Here is a 26,219-nt window from a genome sequence, read left to right as displayed (position 1 = left end):
TTCTTCTCTCATATTTCCATACTTTATATATATGAAAATATATAATGAAAATATTTTTTATATATAAAGGCTAAGTATCCATCTGTCTGACTGTAGCTATGATGTGCACTTAACCACCAGGGGTCAGATGCTCAATGCAGAAGCTGCCATGACACACATCAGACATTTAAAAATAAACACCACCACAGACCTGGTGCCCACAAACCAACTCTTGGCTTTCCCCAAGTAGGACACAGGCCCAGCAACCATTTCAGAGGAGCACACCACCAAATCTCAGCAGCCAAAGATGCCAAGACCCCATGGCACAAAATGTGGCCCACAGCCCAGCCCAGTTGCTGTGGGCACCAGATAATGTCATGTAGCAACACCCAGCTTCCTCTTCTTAGCGGATAACCTCCTTAGAGTTTCTTCAGCCCAGGAACCTGACTTGCTTTATAGCCAGGTACAAACATTTTACAGTTAAACCAAATATTTGTAAAGCATTTTCTCATGCCTCATCTTATTTGATCTTCACAGAAATCCTAGAGAAGGTAGATGGGAGACTCAGTAGAATCCTATTTTCTTTTCATTAGCAAGATGCAAATAGTGGTATTAAAATATTTCTTCTAATTAATTTCCTTTCAATGTGCACAAGTCTGTGTACTACAATGCTAATAGATATATGTGCACATTGAAAGGAAATTAATTAGAAGAAATATTTTAATACCACTATATATATATATATATATATATATATATATATATATATATATATATATATATATATATATATAATGTTAAATTGACAGTGTCCCTTATGCCCCTAAGACCTTCTGCACTCTTATGTATTCTTTTTTTGTTTTTCCTACTGGTTAATTTTGAATTATCTGTTTTCATGTTTAGCTGAATCATTTTTCTGTTTCATCAAGTCTGTATTAAAGCCATTTATTGCATTTTTCAGTTTAATTATTGTGTTCTTTATTCCAGTATTTCTGTTGGTTCTTTTTATAGTTTCTATCAACTATTATTTTTACTGTTTTGTTCATATATTCTTAATTTCATTTATTTGTTTACCTGTGTTCTCTTGTAACTCTCAGAGTCATGTTTTCATGATTCTTCATGTTCCTTGTACCTTTATGTTAATGTCTGAACATTTGAAGAAACAGTCACCTCGGTCAGTCTTTATAAACAAAATAGGTTTCGCAAGAAAGACATTCACCAATTGGCTCAGTTGATAATTCTGGGAGAGTCTCAAAAGGCATAACACCTAACCCTTTTCCTTTGCTTCTAGTTGCCCCAACTAAACTATGTTAATTCTATCAGTGTTCCAAGTAAAGTGAAAGAGAAACTAGTCCCTGGGTCTAGGGCCAGGGACAATGGGTAAATGCTCTACTCTCCATTCCTCCCTGTCCCCAGGGAGAAGTTGTAGACTGAGGCAATCAATCCCTCAGCATGAACTGTGCCAACTTGAGGTAGAGGCTGTGGTGGGTAAAGTGAAATTGGTCTTCTTACACATTTTGATGAATTTCCAGTCCTGTGCTCATCTGGTATATTGCAACTTCTTACTTGATTCTATTTTAAAAGGTATTTTGTTCTGTATATCATGGTTAAATTGGTGTTATTGTGTGGGACCAAAGGCTAGGACTTCCTATTCTGCCATCCTGCTGACATTATTCTCCAGAGCTGACATTTTTTGTAATGGAAATTTGCAATTATAGATTTATAAATTTGCAATTTTAAATTTATAAATTTGAAATTTGCAATTTATAAAATTTTTAATTTTATAAATGATTTTTAAAAACATAAAGAAAAGTAGGTTTGAATTATTGATAGGAAAATTTGAGGTAAAATTTTATTAACAAATGTAATATTTCACTACATAGAAATAAATCATTATTGGAAGTTCTTTTCACAATGTAGTTAAACCCAATGATTTTTGTGTTAATTCCAGTGTACAGTGTAAATGCAGTCATTATTAGGAATAATTTATAGTGAATGGTAATTTTATTATCCAAAAAGTATTTAGGATAAATAGCAATAGGTCCTTAGTGCATTTAATATTATAAAATGTTTTTGCGCTTGAGAACATCATTGCCATTATTAAGTTACTAAATAGTTTTAAATTATGAGCTTGCATTATGTTTCCAGAAAACATGTCTTAACTATATTAGATCCTAAGAGGTAGCAACTAAAAATATTGATTTAATCAAATTTGCAACAGACCGGATTTTCAAATAAACATGATTTCACAATGACACATGCACCCAACTATATAAGTGATGATATATATGATATGCTTAATAGATCTTATTTATCTAGACTATATTCCTAAAATAATTTTACTTTTTTATAAGTGATGTCAATATTAATAAGTTCTGATTTATTATTTAATGATTCAATTACTATGTTTAAACTTATTTAATTGCCATAAAAATACTAATTTAAAAAAATTACCCAATTATAAAATTAAATATCAGTAGATTTTCTCATTTTCTTATCACTGTGTGAAATTTTAGTGATTGCTTAAAGCTACATAACTATGAACCAAAGGAGAAAATTGAGTAGTAAATAGTAAAACTCTAAGCTAAAGCTAAAGGTGAAGAATGATTTCTTTATCAGTCAGGATTCAGGAAGGAATGCAGAGCACCAAGGAAGTTATGGATTAGGTATTTATTTTAAGGAATAATTGTGAGATAGAGGAGTGAATGTTTGAGAGAGAGATGAAAGGTCATAAAAGGGACACTAAGCCAGTTCTGTGAAGCAGGCAAACATATCAAAACCATGTATGTTAAGTAGCAAAATTGTGGAACAGAAAATGGAAGCTCCTGGGGAGGTCAGTGGGACCTGGGGCCTCTATACAGGCATCTCATGAGGAAGGTGGGGCTGTTGTTGGACATCAGGGCCAACAATTAGGAAGAAGGCTGAGTGCAGAGAGAAGAGCAGGATGAGGTGAAACTCACTGTATCAGATAGTTGGTCCCAAGGGGCCCCCCTAACTGTAGATGATGATGCCACCAGCTGTACTACAATGTAAATGGGCAAGGTGGGCAAGGAGCTGGGCATGAGGGAAGTCACATCCTTCTATGATTTGAAAAGCCCTTGACATTAGACTTAGCCCTTACTTGTAGGTACAATTTCCATTTTAACACTGGGGCCTAAGTGGCTATGCTGAATATCTGCTAGCTTGAACCAAGACAGGATGGAACTTATCTGTTAAACTGTATGGGCTGTGACTCCATTAATGCTCTCGTCTCTAAAAGAGCCCACTAGACTACCAGTTTTGGTGCTCAAGTAGCATGCAGCAGGTTGCTCTCTGGGGCAAATGTTTAATGAAGAACTTAATGCAGCCAGGTAGAGTCATGCTTAGTCCAGAGAGCCCACAGGTAAAATCAAGTGTCACCTGTGATTCCGACTGGAAGATGGAGCCTGAAGGGACTGCTGTATAGCTTGCTAAGGTGGCTGAAAGACGGTTTTTGAGGTTCTCCCAATGGAAAAAAGCTGATTTGTCTGTAATAGCATAAATAGGCCTAATTAGAATCTATAAGTATGGAATTTGCTGCTTCCAAAAGGTAAAGAGACCTAATATGTGCTGTGCCTGCCATAGTGCAGTGGGAAGCTTGATTGTGAGAAGTTGATGTTTTAAAGAGCAATTTTTCAGCTCTCAGCTGCCCACACTATGACAATAAACTTGAAAGAAGAGGCTGGTTCTTGGATTTTATGTAGAGCAATGGCCCGTCCTCTCTTCTGCAAATGTTCTGTTAGTAGGTCTTCCCAGATGGCAGCTATACTATTGTAGAACGGCATCTGTAGAATGCCCAAGGCAGCAGTTTGAGGGAATTTAAATCTTGTCTGGGTAAGGTATATGCAATGGCAGGGCTCTTTAGATAAGCCTGGTCAGTGAGTTAAAGCTGTACTAGGTAGGTGTCCTAGAATCTGAAAGCAAACGGGGGTTGTGAGACTTTAGCTATGAGGATTGAGTAAAAGTTGTTGATTACATCTAGAACAGTAATGTAGGGGTCCTTCAAGTTTTTGGATGCCATCTGTCATCTCTGTAATATTGGGAATGGGAACCCTAGTAGTTGGAAACTGCTTTTAAGTTTAGGTTGTCAATTGTTAATCTCCTTTCATTGGTGGTCTGTTTTAACACTGGCCGGATAGGGCTATCATAGGGTGAGGTAGTGGGCCTAATGACTCTGGTGTCCTTAGGCATTAAACATCTTTTATAATGGGCTGAATGCCCTCTGTACTTTGCTTTGGCTGATAATGTGGTGTATTTACTGTTTTCATTGAAGAAGGCAGTTGGACAGATTCTCACTAGGCATCTCCCATGGGAAAAGGCCAGGGATATAGGTTAATTATACCAGGCTGTCACTGAGCAAGGGCAGTCATGACTATAATAGGAAAACAGAGCACCAAGGGGTTATCACCCCTGGCAACTGTTTTAGAAATACGGTGTCATGCAGCTTAATGTGTGTTCCCTTTACATTTCCCCTGCTATGGCTTGCAGGCTGTAGGAGGTTCCCTTGGGGGAGATTTAGAAGTCTTACCTGGAATTACTATGAGTTGAGCTCCCGTGTGTAATAAAGCCAAGAATGTCTTGTTATTGCCATTGTCCCAGTGGGCCACCAGAGTCTTCAATAGGTGATTGTCCCTGGAAGGTAGGATAAGCTCCGTCCAGACACTGAGTCTCTAGGGTAATGCTCTGGGGGGCTGCCAAGTCCAAGGTTAGGAAAGTTGTTTAGGGCAGAGGGAGCTTTAGGACTGTCTGAAGGCCTCTGAGCCATTGAGATGGGCTTTGTATTGAGGTGAATGCATGTTTTAAAGAGAATAATTTGCACCAGGGATGTCCAGATACATGCTAATTGGGGACCTTCAATTGGCAGAGCTGCCAGAGTTAAGGCACTGGGCTATTTAGAATCATCCAGGGCATTGCTTTCTGATGGGGTTGGTTTGGGGGCTCCAAGACTAGGATTTGGGAAGGGTGCTCTGTGAGGTGGGTTGTGGGACCTGGCACCAAAAGGCTGTCTGTGAGGTCGTGAGATTCCTTAGTATTGTAAAATATGGGATTCTGGGTAAGAGTCCTCTCATGGCAGGCTACAATGCTTATTCCCTTCAAGACCTCTTGAATAGTATAGGAGGTCCCCACAAAGTGAAGGAGTGAGACCCTGCAATTGGGGAGGGCTGCTCCCTATAAGAAATAGTCTCTGAATTTGGGGCCTATTGGGGATTAGATATGACATCTGGGTCATCTGGGGTTTCTATGTTCATAGAAGGGATGGACTTACTGGACCATATCGATCTTAATGGAGCAGTTGGGCTTCATTAAGTGTCTTTCATTGGCTTTGATCCTTTGCATAATTAATTGTGATAGAAAACTGAGCTCAAATCATAAAAATTCAAGTAAGCAGGGGAGAAACTCCCTGTATATTTTTAGGATGTGTGCCTTTAGGTTGGGTCTCTTCTTCACTAGAAGCCTTGATTATAGCATTGTTATTGTTGGAGGCAGCGGCCTTTGCTTTATTTCATGTTGACTTAGTCCTGAAGTGACCCTTCATGGATAGGGTCAAGGTTTACCCATACCTCTCATGAGTTTGGCCCTCCAGCTCTTGGTGTCTTTTAAATATCAATAGTATGCATTGCGAGGTCCTTGGAAAACTGGCTAGTTGCCTCATTTCTGCTCAGAGTCAATATTAGACACTTAAAACAACTAGTGAGCCTCCCTTTTCTCCTTCCTGCTTTACAAAGTTTTAAAAAATATTTTGAATCTTGAAGCAGGTAGTTTTGAGTTTCAGTTTTTAATTCTCTGTTTCTCGCTGACTTTACCTTACACTGAAAAACCTTGTGAATTGTCAGTAGAAATAATCTGCAGAGGGTATTCCAGTGGCCCAACTCATTGCCAGACCCTTTCCTCTCCAGAGGGATTGGGGTTACCTCCACTAGCATAATGGTGGTGGGCCCATGAGAGCTGGTCCCTAGACCCAGAGAATGTAAATCAGGGTACATCCAGGCACTGAACAGCACTCAGACAACTTCCATTGTTACAGAAGACCAGAAAAAAAAAAAAAAAAACAAGCCATGCTTAGAGAAAGGGAGTTACATTTTATTAAGGGCTGGGCCAGAGAAAAATGTGCCTTTCAAATTCTGGGCCGCCCCTCAGGGAGGAAACCTTTTTTATTTAGATTTTTCCTACTTTTTTGTCTCCAAATTTGGAATGAGACTTCTGGGCCTTCCGGGAAATAAGGCCTATGAGCTGGGAAGGGACCACGAGGCCATATCTCAAGGCCTGCTCTGGTGTCAGCACTGACAATTCTGTCTAGGGCATAGTCCATGGCCTCTCTGGAATGGGAGTAGTCATATTTTCCTAATTATTTAAGCAAGCAAGCATTTACATAAGCCAAATAGTAGGGTTAAAATTTCAAACAGTAGTTTTTATATAAGATGGATGTTTCATTCTCAACTGGTTTTATGTACATGAGTCAAATCATTGACTTTTTTCGGTCATTGTTGGCAAGGGAGTTATATTGACCACTGAGGACTACAATCTTGATAGAATTCTCTACTGAATAAAGTCAGTGGGCCTGTTTATAAGATAAGGGCCCAGAATGAGGGCCAGGACTAATCTTTAGAGGGTCCGAAGAGTCATGGACTCTCTATTTTGCCTGGGCTGTCTTCAGCCAGGTGTGATGAAGCCACATCAGGATCACGTCGACCTTGACTGCTGCGGGGATGGTCCTTTCCAGATAGAATCAGTCCTTATGAGGCAAATTTCTTTACCCAGAATCACCAGAATGGAAGGATGGACCGGATCAGAAGTTGGTATAGGCAGAGTACCTTGGACATGCTTCTGGACTGCTTTCTGGGTGGATTGTAAAGCCTGTGAGAACTTGAGTAAAGATTGGTTATAAATTTAAGCTTTTCTAGATTGGATTTCCATGTAAGCTGGTGAGATGGGTAGGTCAGGGTTTGGGAGAGTCACTAGAATCTGTAGAGGCCCCATTGGTTTTAGGGCAGCCTCCTAGGCTGCTTCATCTGCAGCCACATTCCCTCTTGCATCTGGGGAGTCCCCTTGTCTCACATAGGTAGAGATGGAAAGACTTAATTACATCTGGTAGTGCTAGTTGGCCCATCGTCCTTGCTCTGCTCATATCTGCCTAATATATTACCTCAAGGATCCTGGCTCTGAATTCTTTTAGGGAAAATGGACATTGATGGGCTCTTCTAGCTACTTCCTGCTGAGGCAGGTCAGAAGTTTCTTTCAGAGCCAAGAGATCCTTGCTGTCTGTCAGAGGAACAATGAGGCCTGGGCACAGAAGGAGGTGAGACCTGGCGGAGACAAACTGTAACAAATGGTCTGGTGGAAGGGAAAGAAAACATTTCAGTTTTAATAACTTCTACTGAAATAGAATTTTTCTCCTCAAAATTACCCCCATGTTTATCAAAAGAGCCAAATCAAGACTAATTTATCTATTATATTTAATTTGGCCTGATTGTTCGCATAAACATAACAAGAATGGTAACTGACTACTTTTGCCAGAATTTTATGATTGAATCTTAATGTGCCCCGTAGGGCCAGAAAGCCAAGCCATCCAGCTGCCATCAGGCCTGCCTATAGTATCTGCTGAGTTAGATGAAGTCCTCACCTGTAGTGGATTTATCTGGGCCCATGCCCTAGGCTTCAAGGCCCATCTCAGCCCTCCTACTTGTTGCAGCTCAGTGTGGGGGGGGGGGGGGGGTCCCACAGAGACACAGAGGTGCCCTTAGTGCTCCCCTTGTACTCTGACCAACTGTCAGTGATGGAAGGCTATGGGCCTGATGCTCCAGCACCAGCCGTTTTCAGGGCTACCAAGCCAATTACCAGACTTTCTCCATGGTACTCTTAATGGCTTCAAGTCTTCAGAGTTCAGGCAGAGCTCTTTAAAACATAATACTCCAGTCAAAGTTTCTGGTTAATAAAACCACTATTGCAAACCAGTCTTATTGAATTTATGCAAAGAAATATATTGCCATGATTTATTTATTAAGTATTGCCAAATTTCGGGGGAATTGTATAAGGAGAAAATATACAGGCCTGCTTTAAGATAGAATTTTCCTTGCCAGTCTTTTTTATGCATTTTCCAAAGTAATATTTCTGAATGTATTATAACAACAGTAACTGTTAAATTTCTTTTATCAGTCCCTCCCAAGGTACTTTGAAATAACTATAATATTTACCCTCTGTTTAGGGAGGCAGAATGCAAATCATTGATTCTTAAGTGTCCTTGATTTAGGAAGACAGTTTTCTAGGTGGTTGCAAACTGTTATTTTAAAATTTCACTTTCTCTGTTCTGTCCTGGTTTACTGGCCTATATCATTTAATCAATTTCCTTTCAACATTTCTCTTCTCCTTCTTATTACATACACAGCCTGTATAAATTTTACAATTCCAAATTAGCCTTCAAACCTTCTATGTCATTTAAAAATGCATAACCATGCCTCAGACCTTCTACTCAGTATTCCTTATTCTTTGAAACCTCAATCCTTTAATGACTCCTAAAAAGTAAACAGCCAGAATTTCTTAGATTAACATTTATGACTTAGAACTTCTGTGATAAATCTAAGGTCAGGTAAAAATATTTTTTTTTTTGAGAGAGAGATTTTTAAAACTTAAACTAGTTGTAACGTTAAAGATATTGTATTTTAAAGTTTCTTTGCTGAATATTCCACCACCGCCCAAGAAATACCCAGTAACCCCGCCCCACCAGGCTCGGAAAATGAAATTTTCTTTATGTGTATTGGAAGGGTTGAAAAGAAGAAAATGGGGCAGAGGAAGATCCACTGTGTTTTGAGTCCAGCATATTTCAAATAAGAAACCAAGGACACCAGCAGAGTGGGTTGTAGCCAGTAAAGTCAACAAAAACCTATCTCCCCCTGCTCTCCCCACCGACACCCCCCCACCCCCATCCCTTTTCTGCATTACCATTTACTCTGTAATTAGCAGGGGAAATAAGGCAAGCCATCTGAGATCCTGTATAACTAGGTTTCTAACACTTAAGAAACAGCTGCTTTCCCTCACAGATTTTACTTCTTTACTCCAAGGCCCCAGAATATCTCAAATTTTCCTCCTCCTTTACCACTTCTGATGTCTCCAATCATCCCCCTTACCCCCAGCCTAGGGCTCCTCTGTCTCAGCAGGCCAAGAGTGAATTCCACAGCCTCTACCCTTTCTCACACCTGCTCCAGAGCAGTTTTCGGCTCTCTTCCTCCCCAGAGACCCACTGTAAGCCTATCAGGAAGGGGAGGCAGGTCGCAGTTCCCGGGACCACATGATTCTCTGTTTTCTAGCAGGGCTGAACATGGCGGCTCACAAAACAGTTAATTATGACTTATCTTAACCCAACAAGCCTTTGTTTAAACTTCTCTGGATTGGCGACCTTCACAAATGTTATATCCTTAAATTAACCCTAGAATTCCTATTTTCTTAGTGGCTGACTGTCTACTGGTGTGTGTACCCCTTGACAGTGAGGATATATTTCTTTCCTGTTTACCACACTATCCCTAGGCTTGGAGCACTATAATATAAAATCGTGTTCAGTAAAAATATGTGAAATAAATGAGTACACACATACATCATATATAGCAAGGTCACTCCATAACATTTTACAAATAACAGTTTTAAAAAGGCATGTGACTTTTTAATAGAAACCCTTTCAGGCAAAAACATAGAATAAGGTAATGGCATCTGTAGTTTCAATGTGGCAGAATAAGCATTAGTGCACCTATGTTTCTGAACCTCAGAAAATGCACCGTATAAGCAGAACATTCCTAGGTTGTTTACACCCTAGAGAAGACAGGTAATACGATTCCTACTAAAACAACAGGAGATCAACAATTTTTATAAATTCTCCCCAGCAACCAGATTCCTACCAAGTCTAACTAATATCGATGCCTAAAAGACATTTTAGAAAGAGCTATGACTACCTGCAGCAAATTCCTGCTGATTAATCGCAGTAGCTTATATCATATATAAAGACTTTTGTTTTCTTAAATAAACAACGGAAATATTTTGCCAACAGCGTTAACCAATTTTAATCCATTTTCAAGATGAATGTGTACATGTATACCTTATTATTTTCCTATTTGTTATGTATATTGGTTGTTTCTTTCACAGCATGCACATATACATATATATCTGGTGAAAAGATGAAAGCCAAAATCGAAATCTGTGTGAAATAGACAAATCTTTTTTTCTTCCAATTATTCTATTCTTTAGCCCTTTTTGTAAAACCTAGATTTATTTCCATGAGACCTATATTTACTGAAAACTTCTGTCATGTTTATAAAACAAAAGATTGATTTTTTTTTTAAGTGTGGATTTGTATGGCATCCCAGAAAAGAAGTGATTGGCTATCAGTTCAGAATCAGCAATAACATTTTTTTTCTTCTACCCTTTGATAAATGGATAAAATTTCTCCTAGAATTGTGGAAGCTGAAAGGCTATATTAAAGGAAAGATAGGAGCAAAGACTCAAGGATATAAGACAAGCATTTGTAGTTGTTTAATTTTATACGAAAGAAATATTCTTATAAATGCCCTAAATCTCTTTAAGATAATATTTATTACCAAAATGTCTATCATTTAAAAAAATATGTACAAAGTGGAAGTGCAGAGGAGAAGTTTGGTTAAGTAAATTATGGAATATTCCCTTTTTATGGAATACTATGCTAGCATTAATATGTATGAGCCAGGTCTCCATATAGTGAAATGGGAACATCCCTATGATATTTAAGTGAAAAGTAAAATCAGAGAATAAAATTAGTTGGATCCCTTTTTTTTCAATCTATATATGGACATAGATATGTATATAAATTCATAAAATGAACTGAGTTTAATTTATTAACAGTGCTTCCCTTGATGGAGGGAACTAGGAATCAAGGTGTAGAAAAAGACTTTCAACCTTGTCTTTGTATAGTTTTCAATTGTTCAACATAGATAATGTTTCCATAGTGTCAGCCTGACTCTAGAGATAATTTACCATAAGTTTTAAATCATTTTTGTTCAGTCTGAAAAATAATGTCTACTTTAGAATAATTATTATAAAATAATTAATATTTCTACTTTTGTCATCTTTGCCCAATTTGCTACTGGCCTGCTGCCTGACATGCTTTATACTGGCTGTCCCTAAGTATGGAATGATCTTCCCCTAGAAGTCCATATAGTTACTTTCTCAGACCTTCAGACCATAGGTATTTCTTTATTTCTGTTCAGAGTGTGGGAAGGTACAGAACATATCAACAAAGTTACCATTAAACAATACAGTTAGCCTGTTTGTTACACTTATAGAGACTAAAACAGGCAGAATATTCTCTTAAGATTACATAAAATCTATAGGTAAACTCTTAATTCCCATTTATTTGCAGATGCAACATACTCCTACAAAAGCATAAGTATCATTAATGTTTCCAAATATAGTTAATTCATTAAGAGAAATAATAGTTGTCTGATTAGAGATGTTTAAGACATTATCCCAAATTTTGTTATTGAAATTAGCTAATTCAATTTCATGGATTTCATTATGGTGGGTTTTCCTTACTCAGGGTTCGTTTAAAAAAGTGAGTTAGAAAATGACATAATTAAAACATTGTTATTGGGTGTCATGATGTCACCCTGAAATGCCATTATTGCATTCAAACTTCATGACATTTGCTCTGAAAAAAAATTTGTAATATTATTTAGCAGGAAGTAAATGTTATGATGTATAAAATAAAATAGAATGGATCATTGTAATTAAAATAGATTGCTACAAATGTTTTACCTCTTCATGATAGAACCTTGAAATATATACAAAATACAGAAAATTGTAGTATAAATCTATATGCACTAGTACTTCAGCAGTTAAGAACTTATGGCCTTGATTATTTTGAAATAAATCCTAGACATCATATCAAAGTCTATAATAACATCTTGCTTAGACTAGCATTTTCATTAGTTGAAATTAAATAAAATACTTTGTATCATTTTAGCCTAGCACTTATCGTAATGTCCTGAAGTTCCAACCCATGTCATTGCAAATGGCAAGTTTTCTTTCTTGTTGATAATTCAATAACATCCCATTGTGTATACTATATACCACATTTTCTTTATCCATTCATCCATCGATGGATACTTAGGTTGCTTCCATCTCGTGGCTATTACGAATAAGGCTGCAATGAACATGGGGATGCAAATAACTTTTGAAGTTAGTGTTTTTGTTTGTTTGTTTGTTTTTAATTCCAAAGAGTAACCAGAACTGGAGTTGCTGGATCATATGGTAGTTTTATTCTTTTTTTTTTTTTTTTTAAGGAAACTTCATATTGTTTTTTATAGTTGGCTGCATCAGTTTACATTTCTGCCACATTGTGCGAGTATTTCCTTTCCTCCACATACTCACAAACATTTGTCATTTCTTACATTTTTTATAATAGCTATTCTTACAGGGTTGAGGTGATATTGTGGTTTTGACCTGCATTTCCTGATGATTGCTGATACTGACCATATCTTCAAGTACTTGTTGGCCTTCTGTAGATCTTTGGTGGGGGCGGATGGGGCGGGGAGGAGTCTATTCAGATCCTTTGACCATTTTTTAAATCAGATTATGTGTTTTGTTTTGTAAATTGAGTTGTATTAGTTCTTTCTATATTTTGGATATTAAGTCCTTATCAGGTATGCCTGCAAATATTTTGTCATTCCATACATTTTACTTTTTTTTTTTGCTGTGCAGCAGCTTTTTAATTTAAAGTCCCACTCATTTGTTTTTACTTTTGTTGCATTTATTTTTGGTGCCAAATCCAAAAATGACCACTAAGACTGATGTCAAGGAGCTTACTGTAAGCCTGGGTTTTCCTCCCTGAGTTTTATGGTTCCACTTCTTACATTAATTTCTGTCTGGTGTAAGATAGTGACCCACTTCTGTTATTTTGCATTGACACTTAGGAAGAGACTAATCTTTCCCCCTGGTATATTTTTGGCGCCTTTGTCATAAATACCAACCATGTATGTGTGTGTGTATTTCAGGGCTCTCTATACTGTTCTGCTGATCTATATGTCTGTTTTTTCCTGACAATGCCATACCTTTTTATTGTTACATCTTTGTGATGTAACAATGACCTTTGAAATGAGGAAACATGATGCTTCCAAAGAAAGATTCCTTCTTTCTCAAGATTGCTTTGGATCTCCATGGTGTTTTGTGTTGCATATAAATTTAGGGACTGTTTGTTCTATTTCTGTGAAAGCTATAATTGGAATTTTGACAAGATTGAACTAAATCTGTAGATTGCTTTGTGCAGTATGGGCGTTTTAACAATACTTCTAACCCATGAGCACAGAATATCTTTTCATTTATTTGTGGGGGTGTGTGTGGTTTTTCCACTTTCTTTCATTAATGTCCTATAGTTTCCAGTGTACAGTTCTTTCACTTTCTTGGTTAAATTTATCTTTAGATATTTAGTTGTTTTACTGCAATTTGTAACTGGGATTTTTGGTTCTGATGGCTTGTTAAGTGTATCAACACAAAACAAATTTTTTCTATATGAATTTATTTACTCTCATAACACTTGGTGGAATACTTAGGGTTTTCTATTTCTACTATCATGCTATCTACATATAGTGACAATTTTTCCTCTAATATGCTTAATAGCTATATGTATATCTTTCTCTTTTATTTTCCATACAAATTTTCTGTCCTTTTATCTCAATTTTAAGAATTATTTGTCTGTGGTATGTTTACTAATATTTTATCTGTTTTTACCTATCTTTTTACTTAGTTGTTTTATTATATTAGGGGAAAGATCTTTTCCCTGTAACAAAATAGAAAGGAAAGATTCAGAAAAGAAAAAAAATGAGTTAAATTAACAGTTCATCATATCTTGTCCAGTGCTGGAGAGAGAAGGAAGAAATTATTATTAAATCTGATATGAATTGAAGTTATAAATTATACAAAACAAAGACAGGAAAATGCTTTAGCCTAAAAATTATTAAAAGTTCATATATTTAAATCCAGGTGGTATTGGTTAGTGAGAGCGTTGATGGAGGCATGGATTAAAGCAGGGAAAAATAAAAAACAAACTTGTTTGGCCACTCAAAACTTGCATAGAGAAAAGAATTTCAATAAAATTACACAAAAAATTAACGATACCTTTCCATGAATAATCAGAAGGTTGGCAACTGCTTAAATTTTTAGTTATTGGGAAAAATGATGCAAGCTCATTGAAATTTACTGATCACAAAAATATGCATCAAAATGTTAGTCAAATCAAATATAGTTATTTAAACTCAAAGGCCCATAGGGGATATTACAATGCTAATGATATATTTACATAATTTGTACTAATGATATATTCCACATGTTTAATAAAATGTTTTGAATTATTGAAATATCATATTGGTCCAAGTGATAAAAGGATCTTCATTTTCTTCCCACACATTTAAATATGAGATGAAATTCATATAGGCATAATTCATCAGCTAACTTTTCAAATACATTTCAAGAAGAAAGCATGAATTTTCTTTATATAGAAGTCAGAAGCCAACATTACAAAATAACTTGTTTAAATATATTTCATCTTATATTCACATGTTTGGTTGAAGTTATATAGATATCTATGTATATATGCAATATAAATTTGGTGAATGTGGAAGATGTGAGTCAGTTCTCACTGTTGCTCATAATAGGCATACTGAATAATAATTTTATATCTAAAATTTATAAAGCCTATATAATATACAATGAGACTAAAAGAGCCTGATGCTTATGTGTTGTAAATATATTATAAAAAGGGAAAGGCCATGGGTTTTAAAACACATCAATATACCTAATTCCTCTGAAAGGTGAGGATTTGACTGTATTACTATAAAAGTGAATTTACAAATTACATGTTAATTTGCCGAAACTGGTTTGGCTCAGTGGATAGAGCATCGGCCTGCGGACTGAGTGGTCCCGAGTTCAATTCCAGTCAGGGCATGCACATTGGTTGTGGGCACATCCCCGGTAGGGGGTGTGCAGGAGGCAGCTGGTCGATGTCTATCTCTCATCGATGTTTCTAGCTCTCTTTCTCCCTTCCTCTCTGTAATAAATCAATAAAATATATTTTTTAAAAACAAATTATATGGTAATTTGACTTCAGTACTACTCAATTTCTTATTTGAATCAAAACAGTGGTCTTAATCAGTGCTGATTTAATTAACTTAATTTTTAATAAAGACCACAGATATGTAAAAGTTATGGAAATAGTCAGTAAATGGCAAGCCAAAGGGGTGCTTAAATTACTACCAGAAGTAACCTCAAACATCTCAGGTCCAAAGATGTTTCTAATAGTATAGCATAGTAGGTGGTAAATGAGCTAATAAAGTAAGTAATATAACTCTATGTTGGAGTCCAAACAAGTATTAAAGTAACATTTAACACTAAGATTGCAGTAATTTATATAAAATGCTTAGTAGGAGGAGTGTGTATTGTGTTATAACAGATATTATTGCAGGAATAATCTCATTGTGTCAATCGTATCTAGCCTAAAAGTCTAGATATGATAGTTGGAAGATGTTAAATTTTACGTCCAGGAAAATTTTATTGTATAACAAAACTAGAATGGTAAAGTATATAGTGAACTAATTCATCTATCTTCTTTGGTGCTTAGTGGAATGCCATATTTAATAAAAGTGATTAAGGCCAAAATTTAACATATTTTTATTTGGCCAGTGCCTAATTTTATACCAACTTTCCTTTGTTCTTTCCTCAGTCTCAAAACAACTCTACCTGGTTGTTTGTCTAAAACATTTTACTATTACATCAAAATGTGGGCATTCCTCAAAGTTTGATCACAGCCTTGTGCTTTTTCCTACTGTAATTCTATCCTAGTGAACTCAGAATTCATATCTCAAAAAAGTCATTGTCAATCTTTCTGACAAGATCAAATCTGCCATATAATGTGCTTCCGAGCATCATGAATCTTTTCTTTGTAAGCCTCATTGTGGTTGTAATTTTACATCTCTGTGTGGGTTAATTAATGCTTATTTCACCCACCACATTTACATTTTAAAAAGATAGTAACTATGTTTATTATACTTACACTTTTATCTCCACCATAGAGTATAATTCTTTGTGCATAGTAGAGATAATCAGTGCCTGTTGACTGAATGAATAGTACCTGTTGAATGAATGGTTCTTATCTTAAGTTGTTCAGTCTATCACTATATTACCACCTTAATTTTTCCCTTCTCCTTTTTGGAGAACACATAGCTATATCTTTATTTTCTTTGTTTACTTCCCGTTTGAAATAGTCACTTAGTAGTTCTCTTAAAAAAAAAAAAAAAAAAAAAAAAAGCCTGCATATACTAATCATGCAGTAACTTTTAGCTCTCATGTCATTTTTTTATTCTTGTTACTACTATTAAAATGTGGGGGTTAGGGGTGCAAACTTTCTTCTGTGGGTCCTTGCCCTGCAAAGTTTGAAGAATAAACTCATGGACTAACAGATTCCTTTAATAAAAATGTAGACATTTATTAGAAGCATATACAAACTCTATATGGATAGGGGTGTCCCAAAGGGGATCCCTGGGGAGGGCCCCCCAAATGGGAGAAGCCTGTTCTAATGGGGAAAAATCTAAATAAAATAAAAAAATCTAAATCTGTAAAATCTGTAATCTCTTGTGTTCCTATGTCTCTGGTTTATAAAGGGTGCAGTCTGAAACAGTACCTTTCTAATGGACTCTTCCTTAATTTAGGACCCCTGTGCTTTCTGCATTGGTCATTCTGCTACGTAGTATCAGTTTCAAAACCCGAGAGGTGCCCCTCATTTTCTCTCCCCCTTAGCTTGCTGGTTGGAGTTGCTTTTGGTCTCCCTTAGGGCTCTAGCTGCTCAGGCTAGAGTTACCTCTGTCCTTGGTTTGTAGCTGTTCTAACTGCTCAGGCCAGAAATGCCACCATCCTTCCTATACCAGGCCCCCCCTCCTTCCTAATTTAGCTAGCTAGCTAGCTAGCCAGCCCTTATCACTATCATTATTATTAAAATTTATCTTACTTCCTTAGCCTGCAGTAGCCCTCAATCTTGGATTGTCTCAGTAGGCTCCAAACTAGTCGTTTTCTTACTTCATTAACTTAAATCTGCCAGACTCATTTTATTTTATACCTGCTCCTATCAAATGAATGTTAATTCTGTTTATCTCATCATGTTCAACCTGATATTTTAGTCCCAGTATGTGCCTGACCTTATTAGCATATATACACAACTCACACTTCTTCCCCTACAGATGATGCCTCTCTGTATGCCATTTCCTCTTGTCTTTATTAGTCCCATCAGCTCAAAATTATTTCTTCTCTCTGCCATACATATTTTCACCAAACTGTGGCATGTACAAATTATATGTTTAAAACCAAAACAAAAATTTTAAAATATTTTATAAGATTCTGGGAGCTTAATATATCAGTTACTTATGATAGGGAGGAGAAAGAATATATATGGGCTATTTTTTATAAATAGTTTAATCATGAGACATAAAAATTGTACATGCAAGCATTACTGTTCAGTCACAATTCATAAATAGTAATGAAGTGATATTAGTAAATTTCATTTGGTGATGGATATTTGGAACACGTTGCTGATGTTAATATTTCTAATTCAATCATGAGATGTCTGTTAATCATATCCTGTTTTTAAGGATTAAGAAAAGTGCTCGCTCTTTGAAAAATGAGTACTTTTTACTGAAGTAGCAAAGAAAAAATACCTTCCTTGGGACCCATGTGTTCCTTTGTTCCCCACCCTTTCAGGACATACATGTTTAAATATGCTGGAAGAAGCTTGTTTTTAAAATACTAATTATACTTAAATTTAAGCTAAATAAGTATTATATAAACAAATGGAATTTGGTTATAAAGGTTTTTTTTTTTTTTTTTTTTTTAAGTGAATCCCATCTGTCATTTATTAAGTGTGCACTAGCTGAGCTTTTTAGTGAAGTTCATCTAGTACCCCGATAGCACAGCAAGGAAGAGTCTGAAGTTATGCATGTTGATTACTTGACATTACTCATTTACAACATATTTTATGCATATCAGCACTAAACTAAATGTTTAAAATATGATGATGAACACTTTAGTAGAGTCACCCATTAAATTCCAGACAGCTCTTTTAATGGTGAAAACAATCTTTATACTTAAATCACTTTTGTAATTTATAACTATTATACAGTTTTTTATTCACATGTCCATCAAAGAGAACCTGAAAATAATGACAAGAAAAATAGAGCCACTCCTGAGAAATGTTTTTCCGCCACTCCTGAGCAATGTTTTTCCGCCATATAATTTATAATCTGTAGCAATGATTTAACGTGCTACTGTCATTGTCTCCTCTTTGTAGGAAGAGAAAGAATGAATGTAAGTTACCAAGAATCACTATCATTGTTCTTTGCAAACACGATTTTGTATGTACTATATCTTTGTTTATCGATAGTTTGGTTTTGTTGTTTCAGTATTTTGCTCTTCATTACGCACACTTTCCACTGGAATCATTTACTGCTACCTAATACACGTCCTCTAGAATTTCTGCTAGTGTGGCTGGGCCTGTCAGTGAACTCTTAGTTTTTATTTGCCTCAATGTCATGTTTTCTCCAAACTTGACAGATAGTTACTGGTGATAGAAGTCTAAGGAGACAAATATTTTTTAGCAGATTGAAGATACTTTCTTCTGGCTGTCAGACGTCAGTCATTTGAAGATTATTTTGTCTGCTTTTATATTATTCTCTTTGATTTTTGTGACTTCACTCAACTACGTCAAGGTGTTTATTTCTTGTCCCTTTGACATGTTGTTTTTATGTTTTATTCATTCTTACTGGTGTGTTTCAATTTAGAGTTTTAATTCATTACAATAACCTGAGCTGCCTTCATGAGGATAAGGAAGTTTTATATATATAAAATATGATAACACCTTAATAAATAAATTTTAAAAAAAATTATATATATATATATATATATATATATATATATTATATATATATATATATATATATATTATATATATATATATATATATATATATATATATATATATATATATACTTTGTTAATGCTTTAATGATTTTTTTAAGTCCTGACTTAGGTTTATAAAATTTAAATCTGGTCAGTTTAATATTTTAAAAACAAACATTACAATGACTCTTGTTTATTTGCTTCCAAAAGAATCCAAAGAATCCTGAGAAATTGGTTATCCTCAAACTGTAAGAGTAGACAAAATGGAAATGTTTTCCATAATGAGATAATCCTGTATCAGAATTTTTTGTACTTGTTTTATTATATTTTAAAGTATTTTATTATATTATAAAGTATTTATAAATACTTTGAAATTTAAAGTTAAAACAATTTAGTATTTTGTTTGCTTGATGGTTTGCATTTCTCTACTCCCAACATTTTTGCACAGTTTTCTAGATAATTAACATTATTAGCATTATATCAGTTTCTGAATCAAAGAAAGACATCTGCAGGATGATATCCTCAGGAAGAAAAAGATCTATTCAGATTATAAAGATAATGTTTTTCAAATATTAATTCACCTTTTGTTTTAATTTTTTAGTTCATATATTTTACTTAATGCCAGGAACATACAAGTAACAGCAGATAGTTAACATATTACTATGAGCTAACAAGATTACAATTTAAGTTGCATTGGCCAAAAATGCAATGTATATTTTAAGTAGAAAGTAACCATACCATTTTAAAAATTATCTTTCTGCCTACATAAATATAGAATGTAGATGATGTTTGAATAACTCCTGAATGAAGTATGTCCCCAGTCATCATTAAAATCACTAAGCCACCTACACAAGAAACCTAACACAGCTTCACCAATAAACCATTCACCTGCCTTCTAAAAAAAAAATTACATATATATATATATATACATATATATACACACACACACACACACACACACATATATATATATATATATATATATATATATATAAATTTTTTTGGCCTTATGAGGAATAAAAATTTATTTATCTACATTAACAGATGTATTATGTAATCCTGAAAATTTGTTGTGGCTGATTCTGGCAAATTCTTTAGGATAATTCTTTTCTAGAATATGTAATCCTGGTAGGACATTTAACATTTTTTAGAGAATCATGTCTACTTTTTCATATTAAAACTGACTTCTAATCTTCTTACAAATAGCTCCTATATCACCAGCCAAAAGGCCCCTCTTTTTTAATTTAAATTTTCTAGCCTGCCTTCTTTCAACCCTTATTACTCCTCTAATATTTTCCTTTCATATTCAGGTATATGCCATATAGGCAGATAGGGATTTGTTTCATTGAACTCACAGGCAAGAAATATAAATGTTTTAATATTTATCAATGGAATTAAATCTAATGTGAGCACCTAGCTTCTCACCATGGCTACAAAAACAGCTGGCATGAGTCAATGCACTTTGTCCATTTTTGTTGGATAGGGCAGGATTCCAGGAGAGTTATATTGTCCCTGGAAACGGGAAGAAGCTTTAGGACATGTTGATGGTCATTACTGTCATCAGTGCTTTTGACCTTGTCATTTGTTCTCTGCCGAACCTTAGCATTTTATAAGACACAGATTTAAATTTCACAGCAGCTTTTGTATGACAGGATGATCAGAATACAGCAGCTGGATGAAGATTTTCCTTTAATAGGCTCTGGAAATTCAAAGACATAATTCCTCTGGCAATAAGCCTCGTCCAACTTGTGTAGCTCAGTGGTTGAGCATCGACCTATGAACTAGGGCACATGTGTCAAACACAAGGCCCGCGGGCCAAATCCAGCCCGCCAGGCCTTGCAATGTGGCCCGCACCGCTTTGTCATCACTGCACTCCGCTGTCAGTTTATGACATTGTCAGTTTATGAGTGTTCAGTAAACCATTCGGCCCGCGATTTAGGCTGGATTTTAGATTTTGGCCCCTTCTCTGATTGAGTTCGACACCCCTAAACTAGGGGGTCACATTTCGATTCCCAGGCAGGGCACATGCCAGGGTTGTGGGCTTCATCCTCAGTGTGGGGCGTACAGCAGGCAGCCGATTAATGATTCTCTCCCATCATTATGTTTCTCTTTCTCCTTCTCTTTCCCTCTTCCTTCTTCTCTTCAATCAATAAAAAAATACATTTATAGTATTGTTAAAAGCCTAGATCTCAGGAAACCTAGGCTTGATTGTGATGTTTTTAATGGTTGATGAGGAAAGGAAGTATTAGAAATATTTATTTTTCATTCTTTTTCTTCATTTATATGAAGAGACAGAAATTGTGTCAATATATTACCCTGCCACATATACAAACCATGCTTCAGGAACCAAGAAGAATAGGTGAAATGTTTTACATTCTTCTGCATGAGTACCTTTCTTCAGTATTGGTCCAAAGAGCATAGATGGTTTTCTATAGTCTATCCACTAATAATTTCAAAAAGATTAATTATAATGTTTAACGCATTTTACATGAAAATGTATTTTTCATTTTTAATTGTTAAATTGCATGCTGAACTTATAAAAGTAAACCAATAATAACTTAACAATGAATATGGCATACACTTAATTAAGAATCACTTTCTAAATTAAATTCAACAAGACATCAATAAGAATGTACTGTATGTACTGGAGTAAGTTAAAGAATGAGAGTTATGCTTTTTAAAGAAGCAGAGGCAAAAGAAGTGTGTATATCTGACAAATGGATTTTATTGGTTCAGCAGTCTCTAGTGCATTGATTATTAAGAAGCTTTATCCAGTAGTAGAATAAAGGATCTAACAAAACACTGTGAATTTTCAGGTAAACCATTTGATTTTTTTTTTCCTGAGAAATTGAAAAACATTGCCTTCAGGGATGAATTTCTAGAAAATATATCTATAAAAGTACAGCCCAAAACTGCACAGATATCATTCAGAACTGAGCTTATCCAGCAGGAACAGATGAGATAACATTATTGATGAGAGGATTGCAAAAGAAAGCACCAGGTTACATGGATTTGTTCAGAATGAAAGTTAATTTCCAAATATGTTCTTCAAAAATGCTTTTGCAAAACACCAGTTTTATTTGCTGGGAACGTCCATGTCGGATGCCTTGATCATAACTCAGATAACCACCTACAAGTCCAATGTGTTTGCAGTTCTCTAACTACCTCTGCCAGAAATCAGATGCAAAACCAGTATCCCAGAGAAGAATTGACTGAATTTATATTACTAACACCCAAAGGAATGAGGGGCTCAGAAATCAAATTCAGATACGAAAATAATAAAATAACAATTTATACAAAAATAATAAAATAACAATTTAAAAATATATAATACACAAATGAATATGTAATTAATTTTAAAACATTACTGTGAGCTAAATATGATTATATTCTCCATTTTATATTTGAAGAAACTGAGAACAAAGGTTATATTACTTTTCATGCATTACAAATTTCCACAACTTTAGTGTCTTAAACTACCGTATTTTTCGGACCATAAGACGCACTGGACCATAAGACGCACCAGTTTTTAGAGAAGGGAAATGAAGAAAAAAAGATTCTGAAACAGTGTCCTAAAATATTTTATGTGCATTAAAACCCAACATCACAGTCATAAACACATGTAATCAACCCTGTAAAGTAAACAGCAGCATTTAGAACCATTTAGAACCATTATTAACAAATACATTCATTCAAAAGACAAAATGTACTGTAAAACACAATAACGAGAGACTTCAGTAATAAATTAGAATAAAGTTGAAGACTTATGGTAAAGGTTCTGCTGAGATCTACAGTACGCTTACCCAGTAGTCAAGCACGGCAACAGAGGGCGGAGAGGAATGATTGGCGGAATAGACGCGGCATTCTTCAGGGCACGGAGTACGGGCCAGCAAAGGGTACAGGCGATGATTACGGTTTGGATTACGCAGTTACCGTACACCGCACCTGGGCTGACATGGAGATATGGCTGCAGTGAGGGCATGGAGGCTGACTACCATACATGGGAACTCCTCTACCACTCGGGGTTTACAGAGCGGGGCAGACACTCTGGGCAAGGAGGAATGGACAGTGGCTGCAGCAAGCACACAGAGCCGGGCAAGTAAAAAAACTTTTTTTTTAAAGTATATGTGTAGGCTATATTTGGACCATAAGACGCAGGGACTTTTTCCCCCCACTTCTGGGGGAAAAAAAGTGCGTCTTATGGTCTGAAAAATACGGTAACTCACACGTATTATCTCACAGCCTCCATAGGTCATAAGTGTTGACACAGCCTCACTGGGCTGAAGTTCAGGAATCATTCGAGGCCGAATCACATTAGAGCTCAAATGAGGAAAGATAGGCTTCCAATATCTTCCAGGTTATGAGGAGAACTCATTTCTTTGTGGTTGTAGCTGGAAGGTATCATATTCTTGATGGAAACAGCTCTCACATTCTGGAGGCCATCTGCAGCTCTTGCCAAGTGACAAATGAAATGACATACATTGTAGTTATGATGCATCTTCCACCTGTTGGTCAGAGTGCATCATAGCAACTGGTTGTTCCATTGGTTATTCTACTGTTTGGTCAATTTGAATATTAGGCTTTTATTTTATAGGACTAGAGTCCTGGTACACTAATTTTTGCACCAGTGACGTCCCTTGGCCTGGACCTGCAAGATCAGGCCAAAACCAGCTCTCAGACATTTCCCATGGGGTCCCAGATTGTGAGAAAGTACAGGCCAGGCTAAGGGATCCCACTAGGGCATAACTGGGACTGAGGAGGGATGCAAGAGGTTGGCCATCCCAGGAGGGAATGTGTGAGGGCTCCAGGGCATGACCAGCCCAACTCGCTCAATCTCAATCTGCTGGACCTCAGCAGCAAGCTCACCTACTGGTCGGAGCTGCCCTCTGGTGGTCAGTGTACATTATAGTGACTGGTCAAATGTCTGCCCCCTGGTTGTCAGTGCACATCATAGTGAGCAGTTGAGTGGTCTTAACATATCATTAGCATATTATGCTTTGATTGGTTGAATGGATGACTAGAAGACCGGACAGTTAGAATATTGGGCTTTTATTATATAAGGTCATATAGTATTTTTCTTCTGACTCATGTTACTTAATGCCTTCTAAGTCTATACATGTTTTTAAAAGTAATAGGATTTCTTATTTATGGGTCAATAATATTTTATTGTATAAAAAACTTATATTGGTTTGTTACTTTACTCAAAGTTGTGTTTATCTTATTTCAACATTTCTTGTTAATGTGACTTTTGATGATGAATTCCCTTGTTCAAAGCTTTTTCTTGAGGAAAGCCTTTTGCTGTTAAGGATAATTTTTTCTGGGTAGATTAATGTTGGCTGGAAGCTTTATATTTCAATAATTCAAATATCATTCTCTCTTCTGGCCTATAGAGTTTCTGCTGAGAAATAAAGACACTTTGATGTGCTTCCTTTGTAGGTTTCTATCCTTTTTTCCCCCTGACTGGCTTGGTAATACTTTGTCATTGATTTAATATTTAAAAAATAATGTGCCTTAGAGAATGTCTTTTTGCATTGAGATAATTAGATGTTATATTAGCTTCTTGTACTTGTATGTCTAGTACCTTCCTTAGGTTTGAGAAGTTATCTATTTTTTTTTTTCTTTAAATGGGCTCTCTGTTCCCTTGTTTTTCTTCTGGGCTCTCTGTTCCCTTGTTTTTCTTCTGGGATACACATTATGAACATATTTTTATTTCTCCTGAGGAAATAACTACTAGCAGCTGTGAGATAGCTGGATTATATGGTAAGTATATATTTCTTATAAAACATAAAACATTGTTTTCCAAAGAAGTTATGCTATCTTAATTTTGTACCAGCAAGTTATAAAAAATCCAGTTCATCTAGATCTTTGTCAGCATTCGTCAGTTGTGCTTTTTGCCCGTTTATTTTGTTTTTCAGCCATTATAATACCCATTGAGTGATATCTCATTTTAGTTTTATATTGCATCTAACTTGCTACTTAGTGGTCTCTTTTCTATTTCTGAATAAAACCAAATTGGTATATACATGTTTTTAATATTTGGTAGATTTCAGCATTTAAATATATACCGATTTTCTTTGACAGAAATCCTTAATAGATAGAATTATTCAGGTTACCTATTTCTTCTTGGGTGAAATTGAAATGTTTTTTTTAAGGAATTTCTTCATATAATTTGACAAATTTCAAAGTACAGAGGGTTTTTTGGTATTTTTATCTCATTAATGTCTACAGAGTCAAGTTATGATGATATTCCCTAATTCACTTCTGATGTTAATTTGCATCTTATTTTTTTCTTTATCTGGTTGGAGATTTGTTGATTTTATTTATCTCAAAAAAACAGGTTTTACTTTCATTGATTTTTTTTAATAAAATTATTCTAATTCTGCTTATTTGGGGTTTAATTTGTCATTTCTCCTGTAGTGATTTTAATAGAAGCTTAGCTTATATATAAAAAGAATATCTCAAATCACTAAACATTCAAAGTTATACTTTTACCTTTAAGAAGTCCTTTAGCTGCATCTTTTATTTTTGATAAATTCTAAATATTTTCAAATGTTCTTGTGGCTTACACTATGATCACAGACACTTTTATTGAGGTTTTCTTTTTCTGGAATGTTACCTCTCCCTATGTATTGATGAAGAAAACTAAGTTTGTCATTATTCAAATATTATCTAACCAGTGATGCTGAGCATCTTACTTGAAATCGTAACCCTCAAGGCACACCATTTTCCTTCTCTTCTACAAATGTTTTCTTTACACATTCCTTTGTCTTCCAATATCCTGTATATTGCTCATCTTCCTATGTCACAAGAATGTACGTTTAATGATGTCAGAAAATTTTCCCCACCGAATCCTCAGTATCTGTATAGTGTTGACACATGGTAAATGATTGATATTCTGTGTTCATAAAGCTACTCAGAAATTATGGTTCTGATAATATATTCTGGACCTTCACTCTGAATTAATTTAATATCTTAACATTAATATATGTACATTAATTACATCTATAATTTTAATAGTGCTGTAAAATATCAAATTTCATTCTTATAACTGCCACTCTAAATATGCAGGAGACTATTTCTAATACTAATTCTAATTTAAAGATCACAAAATAAAATCTCCAAGAATAAAGTGATCTATACAATTCAAAAAGCCAGAATTTAAGTAGAATTTTATAAGATCTTCTGTTTACAAACCTAGCATGTTTATAGCATATGCATATATCCAGGCAGTAGTACAAATGGAAAGTATAAATATGTACCTCAATAAAGTT

The sequence above is a fragment of the Pipistrellus hanaki genome, assembly GCF_964339955.1.
Source record: "Pipistrellus hanaki genome assembly, chromosome: 5".
Taxonomy (NCBI): Eukaryota; Metazoa; Chordata; class Mammalia; order Chiroptera; family Vespertilionidae; genus Pipistrellus; species Pipistrellus hanaki.
This window is presented reverse-complemented; position numbering follows the sequence as displayed.